At 44.2% G+C, this 11,087-nt stretch overlaps 1 long non-coding RNA gene across 2 annotated transcripts in view; it reads left to right on the forward strand.

The window, feature by feature from the left end:
• LOC116101828 overlaps window positions 1–8,707 on the forward strand; it is an 18,104-nt gene extending 9,397 nt beyond the window's left edge. Inside the window, exons 3-4 of one of the 2 annotated variants that reach the window (XR_004122935.1) lie at window positions 6,464–6,624; window positions 8,522–8,707. This is a non-coding gene — a long non-coding RNA (uncharacterized LOC116101828). Of the gene's footprint in view, window positions 1–6,463; window positions 6,710–8,521 lie in introns of those variants that run through there. The other variant, XR_004122934.1, reaches the window with a different exon arrangement.
• Window positions 8,708–11,087: the final 2,380 nt, after the last annotated feature.

Raw genomic sequence — 11,087 nt, forward strand, 5'->3', positions numbered from 1 at the left:
AAAGAAGGAAAAAAAGATGGTTCAGCTGCTTTCTAATGACCTGAGTTCAATCTCCACCAGATCCCACGACAGAAGCAAAGCAAAGGTGAACTCTCCAAAGTGACCCTGTGACCTCCACGTGACTGCACTCATACCCACACATAACAGCAATTTTTTAAAAAATCAAGAGTGTGAGCCAGGCGGTGGTGGCGCACTCCTTTAATCCCAGCACTTGGGAGGCAGAGGCAGGCGGATTTCTGAGTTCGAGGCCAGCCTGGTCTACAGAGTGAGTTCCAGGACAGCCAGGGCTACACAGAGAAACCCTGTCTCGAAAAAAACCAAAAAATAAAATAAAATAAAAATCAAGAGTGTGGACCTCTCCTATTATCACATATCTATAATATGAAATTGTCAAATAAAAATTTCAAAACATAGCTTTAACAGCTTGAGTGGGGAGGGGGAAAGCAAGCCATCAGGATAACTCAGAGGGTAAAAACACTTGCCACTGATTGCTGACAAACCTGAAAACAAGAGAGATCAAATGATCAGACTACATAATAAGACCTAACTGTACATCATCTTCAGGAAACATAGATTAAATACAAAGATACAGACTACAATAAGAGACTATACACCCGAGTAGCCATAGAGAGATAGGTTATCAGATAAAATAGACTTTAAGGAAAACAGCAACCAAAGAGTACAGGTATTCTGGGCAATAGTTAAGTGGGATCACTATGAGGCTCAGCCGTTCTGTTCCTGGGAAGACCCAAGAGAACTGGAAACAAAGATGCCCAAAACACCAGTACCAGGATGTCCACAGCTGTGTGGGGCATAACCACAGAACATGGTGGGAAGAACCCACCATGTGGAGCAGCTGATGAGCAGAGGTAGGAGAGGCGCCTATGCAGCGGAATACTATTCAGCAATGACAAGAACTGCGAGCTGTCACACGCTCCCACATGGATGAATCCTTGTGCTGTGCTAATCAAGGAAAGGGCTGCTGCTAAGAACCACATATTCTATGAATTGTTTACATGAAGTATTCAGAAAGTTAACCAAGCTACAGGAGACAGAAAGCAGGTCTGTAGTTGCCTAGAACTGGAAGGAAACAAAAGGGAGCGGCTCATAGATCCCATTTCTCTAGGGAAGGATGAACAGTTCTAAAATGATTGCAAGTGACATTCCAAAGCTCCGAATATACTTAAAACCCCATGAAACTAGCCAATGGTAGTGGTACATGCTGTAATCCCAGCAATCGGGAGGCAGAAGCAGGTAGATTCCTGAGTTTGAGGCCAGTCTGGTCTACAGATCAAATTCCAGGACAGCCAATGGATACACAGATAAACCTTGTCTTGAAACCAAATCAAGCCAAACCAAACAAACCAGGAAAATATAATCTTGAAAAATATGTTAGATTTATGCATTTTACCTTATGTGCATGAGTGTTTTGCTTGCATGTATGTGTGTGCACCACAGACATTCCTGATGTCCCCAAAGAGGTCAGCAGAAGGCACTGAAACCCATAGAACTAGAATTATGAATGTTTATGAGCCCTCTGTGGACATTAGAAACCAAACCCAGATCCTCTGTAAGAACAGTAAGTGCATTTAACTGCTGAGCCATCTCTCCAGCCTGCAACTCTACATTTATTAGGTTGGTTGGTTTGGGTTTCTCTATGTAGCCCTAGCTGTCCTGGAACTCACTCTGTAGAACAGACTGACCTCAAACTCAGAGATCTGTTTGCCTCTGCTTCCTGAATGCTGTAATTAAAGGTGTGTGGTACCTCCTTGGCTGGGTGGAGCCCTGTGGAAGAGTGTGTGCTTAATATGTGCACAGCACTGTGCTAAGTCCTATGCATCATAAGAGCTAAAACGTTAATATTTATTTACTTCTTCAGCTCCATGGTTCAAGTCACTTTCCCCACAAGCCTGGTGAGCTGAGTTAGATTTCTGGCACCCCAGCAAAACTGGAAAGAGAGAACTGCTTCCACAGAGTTACCTTCTGAACTCTACATACACACTGTGGCACACATGTGCGAAAACAAAACAAAACAAAAACAAAAAAACCCACATGTCTCTCATACATATATGATTATACATATCCCAGCCAGGGGTGGTAATGCAAGCCTTTTGTCCCAGCACTAGGGAGGTAGAGGCAGGAAGATCTATGTGTGTTTGAGGACAGGCTGGTCTACAGGTCTACAAAATGAGTTTCAGGACAGCTAGAGCTACACAGTGAGACCCTGTCTCAAAAAAAAAAACAAAAAAACAAAAAAACAAAAAAAAACCAAAAAATCCCAGTACAGCAATATGCACCTGTATTCTTTACCCTCCACCCTCAAGATGGGAGGTGGGGGCAGCAGAGTCACCTGGAGGCTTAAGACCAGCTACCCTGGAGTCTGGTCATAGCTTGACATAAACAAGAGAGATCCTGTCTCAAGAAGGGAAAAGGAAATAAGTTGTGTTTTCACCTGTGCACTATGGCACACATAAACCTGTATCTCTCCTCCTCCTCACTCCTCTCTCTCTCTCTCTCTCTCTCTCTCTCTCTCTCTCTCTCTTGCTTTCTCACTCTTTCTCTCTTCTCTCTCTCAGAACATGCATGCTATTACCCATACTGTCCTCCCTGTATGGTATCTATCATGGTAATGGTAGGCAGGTCCTCAAAAAAACAGGTTTTGTGCCAGGCATGGTGGCACACGCCTTTAATCCCAGCACTTGGGAGGCAGAGGCAGATGGATTTCTGAGTTTGAGGCCAGTCTGGTCTACAGAGTGAGCTCCAGGACAGCCAGGACTACATAGAGAAACCCTGTCTTGAAAAACAAAACAAAACAAAAAAAAAAAAAACCCAGGTTTTGAATGGCATGAAATCACACATATAGGAAATGGGAAGTATACCTCGGAAAGTTTTCTAAACTTGGTATGGTGACACATATCTGTAATCCAGGATTGAGAAGTAGACGACAAAGCCATCCACAGCTATATGGAAAGTTGAAGTTCAATCTGGCTATATGGGACCTTATCACAAAAAAAAAAAAAAAAAAAAAAAAAAAAAGAAAAAAAGTGAAGCTTTCTAGATGTGGTGTATTTAAGAAATCTAGGCTGGTGAGATGGCTCAGCGGACAAGAGCACCGTCTGCTCTTCTGAAAGTCCTGAGTTCAAGTCCCAGCAACCACATGGTGGCTCACAACCACCCGTAATGAGATATGACGCCCTCTTCTGGTAAAAAAGAAAAAAAGGAAAAAAAAAAAAAGAAAGAAATCCAACAAGTAAGAGTGATAGCTGTTGAAATTCAACTTTCTTATCCTCAAGACACACAACGTATATGCAACAGAGAACAATTACCCAATGTGCAACACTGGACCTACTGGACTCTTTGCCACAATGAAGGATTAATATAGGTGAGAGAGCCCGTGGGTCAGAGCAAGACTCTGGGATAATGACTTGAGATGACTTTTGGAGTGAAAGGTGGGGAAACATTAAACTTCATACCCAGAGATGAAAGCCAGTCCACAAAACCCATCTTCTAATGGAGTATCTGTTTGCCAGAACCTATGACCTATTTTTCAGCTCCAATGGATTCTAGTGATATTACCAGTAAAGGGGTGGGAAAGAGGGCTCAGAGGTTAAGAGCACTGGACCTGGGTTCAATTCTCAGAATCCACATAGTGGCTCACAACCATCTGTAACTCCAGTTTCAGGGGATGCCATTTTCTGCCCTCTTTGGATACTGCACACATGCACAGACATACAAACAGGCCTAATAACCATATACATAAAATAATAAATATTTTAAAAGAAACTTGTTACTACCAGACATGCAAGTGGCAATTCTGATTACTAACAGTATAATTGATGATCATCTATTAGAAATCTGAAGGGGTAAAGGAATTGCTATACAAACAAGGGAACCTGAGCTTGAGTGATTCCCAGACTGGCATAGACCTCTAGTTTCCACACGGATGAGCCTACACACATACACAATTTTTTTTTTAATTCTATATTTGAATAAAGTTTGGTTGGGAGCTGGTGAGATGGCTCAATGGGCAGGAGCACTGACTGCTCTTATGAAGGTCATGAGTTCAAATCCTAGCAACCACATGGTGGCTTACAACCACCCATAATGGAATCTGATGCCCTCTTCTGGTGGTCCAAAGACAGCTACAGTGTACTCATTTATAATAATAAATAAAATAAATCTTTTAAAAAAAAAAAGTGATCTCAGCACTCAGGAGGTTGAGGTAAGAGGATTTCCAAAGTTCAAGGTTACCACAGACTCCATAGTAAGTGTAAGGGAAGCCTGGTCCTCCAAGCCTGGTTGGGTGAGAGAGCCAAGCTGCCTGTCAGTTCCTGGCTTCAAGGATCAATGGCTATCCTCCCTAGCTGAAGAAATGTATAGACAGGAAATTATTACCGCAATGAACTGATGATAGGCACGTACAAGGAACGTTCAAGGATTTGATCCCTTTATGAACCTTCAGATCAAAATGAATACAGGGGATAGTAACTAGCAGGCACCAGAATAGTACTGGAACCATATTATGTTAGGAGGTGCCCCGGAAGACTTTTTGATTGTTTTCTGTTTTGAGACTGGATTTCTCTGCATAGCCCTGACTGTCCTAGAACTTGCGCTGTAGACCTGGCTGAGCTCAAACTTAGAGAACCACCTGCCTCTGGTTCTGTAATGCTAGAATTAAAGGCGTCCACCACTCCCTGCACGCAGTGTCCCACAGAACATGAATGGCTGTGCATCAGAGGTATCTGTAACTGCCCTCCCCTCAGGAGCTGTTTTACTATGACATAAAGTTGGTGCATGTACATTTTCATATTAAACCTTTTTTAAAGACAGCATCTCATGGTGTAGTTCTGGCATCCCTGGACTTTACAGCCCACCTCTGCCTCTGAGACCCAGATTAAAGGTGTTCACCACCACTCCAGGCCTTGAACATTTTTTCTAACTAAAACAAACAAGCAAACAAACAACAAATAATAGTGTTTCTTTTCTCATCACCTGGTAGAGCACTGAACCATTTTACCCAACATTACCCAATTCCTAAACCAGTTAAAGTGCATATAGTTATTAAATTTTAAGCATGCCAGCCGGGTAGTTGTAGCAAATACCTTTAACCCTAGGACTTGGGAGGCAGAGGCAAGAGGATCTCTATGATTTTGAGGCCAGCCTGCTCTACAGAGCAGGTTCCAGGACAGCCAGGGCTACACAATGAAACTCTATCTTGAAACACCAAAGAAAGATGGAGGAGCTAGAGAAAGAACCCAAGGAGCTGAAGAAGTTTGCAGCCCCATAGGAAGAACAACAATATGAACTAACCAGTACCCCCAGAGCTCCCAGGGACTAAACCACCAAAGAGTACACATGGTGGGACTCATGGCTCCAGCTGCATATGTAGCAGAGGATGGCCTAGTGGGTCATCAATGGGAGGAGAGGCCGTTGGTCCTGTGAAGGCTTGATGCCCCAGTGTAGGGGAATGCCAGAGCCAGGAAGCAGGAGAGGGTGGATTGGTGAGCAGGGGAGGGGGAAGGGAATAGGGTTTTTTTTCGGAGGGGAAACCAGGAAAGAAAATAACATTTGAAATGTAAATAAAGAAAATATCTAATTAAAAGAAAAAAGAAGAAAGAAGAAAAAAAATTCAGCATGCCAAAGTTTATCCTTTGAGAGCCTTGCCTGTACACACACACACACACACACACACACACACACACACACACACACACACATTTGTTCCAGAACTTTCAGGTGGTCTGCACATTATTCAAGATGAAGAAATCTGACAAAGCACATTAATTATGCCAGAGGTCACACATCCCACTCACCTGTGCTGGAGACCAACCTCTGTGTACACACTTAATCTCTGGGAAAATACGTTGCACTCTCTCTTACCTCCTGGACATTCTTGCATCAGTTATGGTTTAGGAAACACAGTGGAGGAGTGAGAGATGAGATTTTAAAAGGTAACTAGAAGTCAGGAAAACAGTCTTGAGTGCAGAAGGAGAAACAGAGGCAGGCGTGCACCTCCTAGCTGTCAGTTTTGTGACTCGATATGGAAATTCCTGGGCTGGCAAACCACAACAGGTAAGAGTTCTTTTTGTCCTCAAATGAGCTCTTTCATTCCACCCCTTGAGTAACTTTTACATACCCGACACTGGTGTAGTGTTGCCTGAAATAAGAGATGACGAAAGACACCATTCTGCCCTCAAGCGGTGTTATAAACTAATCTTGAAACATTTCTTATATGCCCAGGCCCCCCTGCAAAGTAAAACATGCCAGGTACCAGATAAATGGTGAAAGTTCAGAGAGCCATAAGAAGTTCAAAGTAGGGCTCCTGGCTTGGAGGGCAGCTGGGGTGGTCAACTATCCTGACTTACATTTAACTGGCTTGGTGGTCACCTTTGGAGATAGCTGTGACAAATACCCAAGGAAAGAGATTAAAGGCTGAAAGACTTATTTTGACTTGTATTTTCAGAGATGCAGTCTACAGCTGGCTCCGTTGTTTCTGGGCCTCTGGGGGCATCATAGCCCCCAGGGGGACAGTCCATCATAGCTCCCTGGTGAAACAGAGCTACTTTCCTGTTGATGGAAGGATGAATAGAAATGGGAAAGATCCCAGGGCAATACACTTCAAAGGTAAATACTTTCAGTGACTGGCTTCAATGATCAGCTTCATCTCCTTAGAGCCCATTCAGCTATAAATCTATTAATGAATAACCCACTGATGAGTTTAATGCCCTCGTGATCCAGTCGCTTCTCATCACATGAGTCTTTCATCATACCTAAGTCTTAACAGCTGAAGTTTGCAGGGGGCTTCTTGGGGTACAGGATCATCCCTGATAAGACTGGAAAAGTCCTGGGCAAACCAGGGTCATGGGTAAAGTACTAAAGGCAGGGGTAGCAAGAGTCAGAAAGTGCTCCGTGCAGGAAAGGAGATGAAGGCTGAAAGGGACCTTGTACGATGAGCTGGCCTCGATTGGCTGTCTTAAACACAAACACAAGACAACCATGTCCCCAACTCCTTAATACTAATGGTAGCAGTGGATTGTAGCCATAGATGAACGCACCTTCTATCCTCCTCTGAGAAGCTTCTATTTGCAGTAGGCGTTAAGACAGAGACCCGTAAGCTGGCCAATGTGCAAAGAATAAGAAACTGCCGAGTTCTCAGTCCTAAATGGAACATAGATTCTGCACATGCCCCATGTCCAAGGATCAGAAATCATTTCAGAAGTGAGGGCAAAAAGAGTTTAAGAGCCAGGGTTGGTTCCCACATGTATGTCTATGCACCATGAACATGCCTGATGCCCTTTGAATAAGAAAATACTGTCTGGACACAGAAGGGCAGCGGCACATGTGACCTCAAAGTGATTATGACAGCTTGCACAAAACACATGCAAGCCCAAGCCAGCCATTTCTCTGTGTAGCCCTGGCTGTACTGGATCTTGCTCTATAGACCTGGCTGGCCTGGACCTCAGAGATTTGACTGCCTCTGCCTCCCAGGTGCTGTGATTATGTTTTTCATGGGGGAAGGGGAGGAGGACACAAAGTTGGGTGGGTAGGGAATGGTGGTGGATTTGGAAAGAGTTGGGGATGAAGGGATGACTGTGATCAGAACATACTATATGACTCTCAAGAAACCAAAACAAAGACTTAGCGTTAAGAGCACACTGGTTGTTCTTCTTGTGGCCCTGGGTTCAATTCCCAGCACCCAAGGCCAGCTCACAGTTATCTATAACTTCAGTCCCAGAGAATCTGACACCATTTTCTGGTCTCCAAGGGGCACCAAGCCTGTTCATCGTGCATAGACATAACATGTGGCCACTCACCCATACTCATAAACTAAAAATAAATAAATCTTTAAAACTATGACAAAGAAATTAATTAAAGGTATCAGGAGTTCAGGTCCAGCCCACATAACAGGAGACTCTGTCTCAAAACAAAAACAAAAAAAAGAGAGGAAAGCTGCAACCTTCCAAACCCTCAGCAATTTGGGGAAGAGGGTACCCACAGAGGGCAGGGATTGCCCAGCAGGACCCCCAGGACCTGGCCCCTCTGAGTCTACAGGACACCCTGGAGGTCTTGAAACTCTCCCAACCTGGTCCATCCATGTCTGCCATATCATCCTAATCTCAGCACACTTTTGTATGTCTCAGATGCCTTTTGGAATGTAGGAATAGATACCTTTCATCCTCCAACACAAAAGCTAAGTGCCATCGGAGAGCATCCAATGCCTACAGCCAAAGTTTCCAAGCTCTGCTGTAACCCACCCACCTGCAGCCTCCACCAGTGCCACTGCCACCTCCTCCTCTTCCTCCTCTTCCTCCTCCTCCTCTTCCTCTTCCTCCTCCTCCTCTTCTTCCTCCTCCTCCTACTCTTCTTTCTCCTCCTCTTCCTCTTGCCCCTCCTCTTCCTCCTCCTTCTCTCCTTCCTCCTCCTCCTCTTCCTCTTCCTCCTCTTCCTCTTCCTCCTCTTCCTCCTCCTCTTGCTCCTCCTTTTTTTTTTTTTTTACCACCCATATATTTATTTTTTTAAGTGTCAAGATGGCTCACCTGATAAGGGCACTTGCTCGCATTTGAACCTGGCAGCCTATGTTCAATCCTCAGAGCCCTCACAGTGGAAACAGACTCCTCATTACCTCTTCCATTGAAGTGCCTTAACACTTGGCCCACCCCCCCAATAAATAATTAGATAAATTAATTAATAAATAAATGAAAATGTATATATTTTAAATGTCTTGATTCATAAATTTCTTTGTTCTGTTACTATAAAGACTTCACTAAACTATGACTGCCTTGAAACACCTAAATTTCTGTTCCCAGACATGGTTCAGCTCCAGATAAACTCTTACATCCTCTGAGGTAAAAGCTGGTTTTCTTGCGTCAACCACACTATCTGTTTTGAGATTCAAATGCTGCGTGTAGCCAACTATTGACCTTGAACTCCTGATTCTCCTGCCTCCACCACACAAATTTGGGAAACTATAGGCACACACTACTGCACACATCTCAGGCATGGACTGAAAAGGGGGAACATAGAGGTAGATAAGACGGAACTAGGAAGAAGTGGATGTTGGGCCATTGTAAAGTATTGAGAAAGTGGAGCTGCTTAAAGCTAGGGCAAAGGCAATAGAAGGAGGAGGAGGAGGAGGTGTGGAGAGAGGTGAGAGGCTGCACACTAATGACAGCAGCTCTGAAGCCTGGCCTCCAGACAGTCTGAGGAAACCTCGAGATCCTAATTAAAAGCAAGCCTGCTCCTGATGTTTTATAGACTGGTGTGACACAAAGGATATGTCAGCAGGGTTAATTGTCTTCCCTCAGTTTGATTGTGCAATTGTGCAAGGGAGATCATTTTGCTAAATGCACAAGCCTGGTTGATTTGGCAAAATTACCTTTTAATAAGGATTAAAGAGTCCAAGGCAGGAGTTGAGCTAAAGGAAAGACCACTGGCGGCACCGGAAGGTGAGGGCACTGGCAGTTGTCAGCCGCTGCCAGACCAGTTGGTTCTAGGGAAGAGAACAAGTAGGTTTAATTGGGATTGCTCAATGATATTCAAGTAGTTAATAAAACAGACTGGACTCAAATACCAAGACTCTTGACTCTTCTTAATCAGGAACTTTCTGTAATGGTATATAGCAGTTGCAATAAGTAAAAATTCTGTGTCTGTGTGTGTGTGTGTGTGTGTGTGTGTGTGTGTGTGTGTGTGTGTGTATTAGTCTCAAAAGTCATCCTTTTTGGGTGGTTGACACTGTGTCTCTATTTGGCCTAGAACTCCCTATTAGGCTTGGCTGGCTAGCCAATAAGTCCCAGGTATCCATTTCTTTCTGCTTCCCCAGCACTGGGACTACAAATGTCCCCCACCATGCCAGGCTATTTTACATGGGTTCTGGAGAGATCAAACTTAGGTCCTTATATTTGCAAGGCAAGAGCTTTATAGACTGAGCTATTCCCCCAGCCCCACAGCACTTAGTGGTCTCAACTTTCTACAGTGGTCACCATGTTTAATAGCAGAGATCCGTGAGACCATCCCTATCCATCTTAATTCTTTTGTGTTCTTATATTTTTGAAAATTGAAAATTTATGTTATTTGTATGAGTGTTTGCCTGATGTCTGTGTACCATGTGTGTGCAGTGCCCTGAGAGTCCAGAAGAGGGTGTCAGATCTCCCTAGGACTGGAGTTACAGAATCTGGAACTGGAACTACAAACAGGGTCCTAGGATTTGAACAGGTCCTATGAAGAGTAGCCAGTGCTCTTAACTGATGAGCCATCTCTCCAGCCCCCATCTTTGTTTGGGTGGTTTTCTGTTTATTTGTTTGTTTGTTTGTTTTGGAAACAGAATTTCTCTGTGTACTCCTGGCTGTCTTGGAACTTGCTATGTAGACCAGGCTGTCCTCAAAGTCACAGAGATCCTCCTGCCTCTGCTTCCTGAGTGCTGGGGTTAAAGACATGAGCCCCCCACCCTACCTTCATCTTTTATAAAGATTTACTTTTATTTTATGTGTGTGAGTATTTTGCCTGCATGTATGTCTGTGTACTATGTGCATACCTAGTACCAGAGGAGGTCAGAGAGGGCATCAGATCCCCTGAAACTGTAGTTTCTAACAGTTATGAGCTGCCAGATGGTTGCTGGGAATTGAACCAGGGTCCTCTGGAAGAACAGCCAGTGATCTTAACCACTGAGCAGCCACTTCAACTCCACATTCAGTGTGATTGCTTTTTATTCCCAAGAACTTTTAAACATAGCATCTGGCTTTGTAGCCTAACTCATGGTCCTTCTGTTTCTGTCTTCTGTCCCACAACACTGGGCTTCGTAGATTAAATTCTAAAGGAGTTATTAAAAAAATTGCTCATTCTCTCTCTCTCTCTCTCTCTCTCTCTCTCTCCACCTCCTACCCTGAGATGTGGTGGCAACACACACCTATCTATCATCACTTCTCGGGAGACTGAGCCAAGAAAACTTCAGCAAGTTCAAAGCCAGCTTGGCCTACATGAGGAATTAACTCCAGGGCACTCCAAGCTACAAAGTAAGACACCATCTTTAAGCCGGGCGGTGGTGGCGCACGCCTTTAATCCCAGCACTTGGGAGGCAGAGGCAGGCGGAT

Source organism: Mastomys coucha, unplaced genomic scaffold (assembly GCF_008632895.1).
Source record: "Mastomys coucha isolate ucsf_1 unplaced genomic scaffold, UCSF_Mcou_1 pScaffold1, whole genome shotgun sequence".
NCBI lineage: Eukaryota > Metazoa > Chordata > Mammalia > Rodentia > Muridae > Mastomys > Mastomys coucha.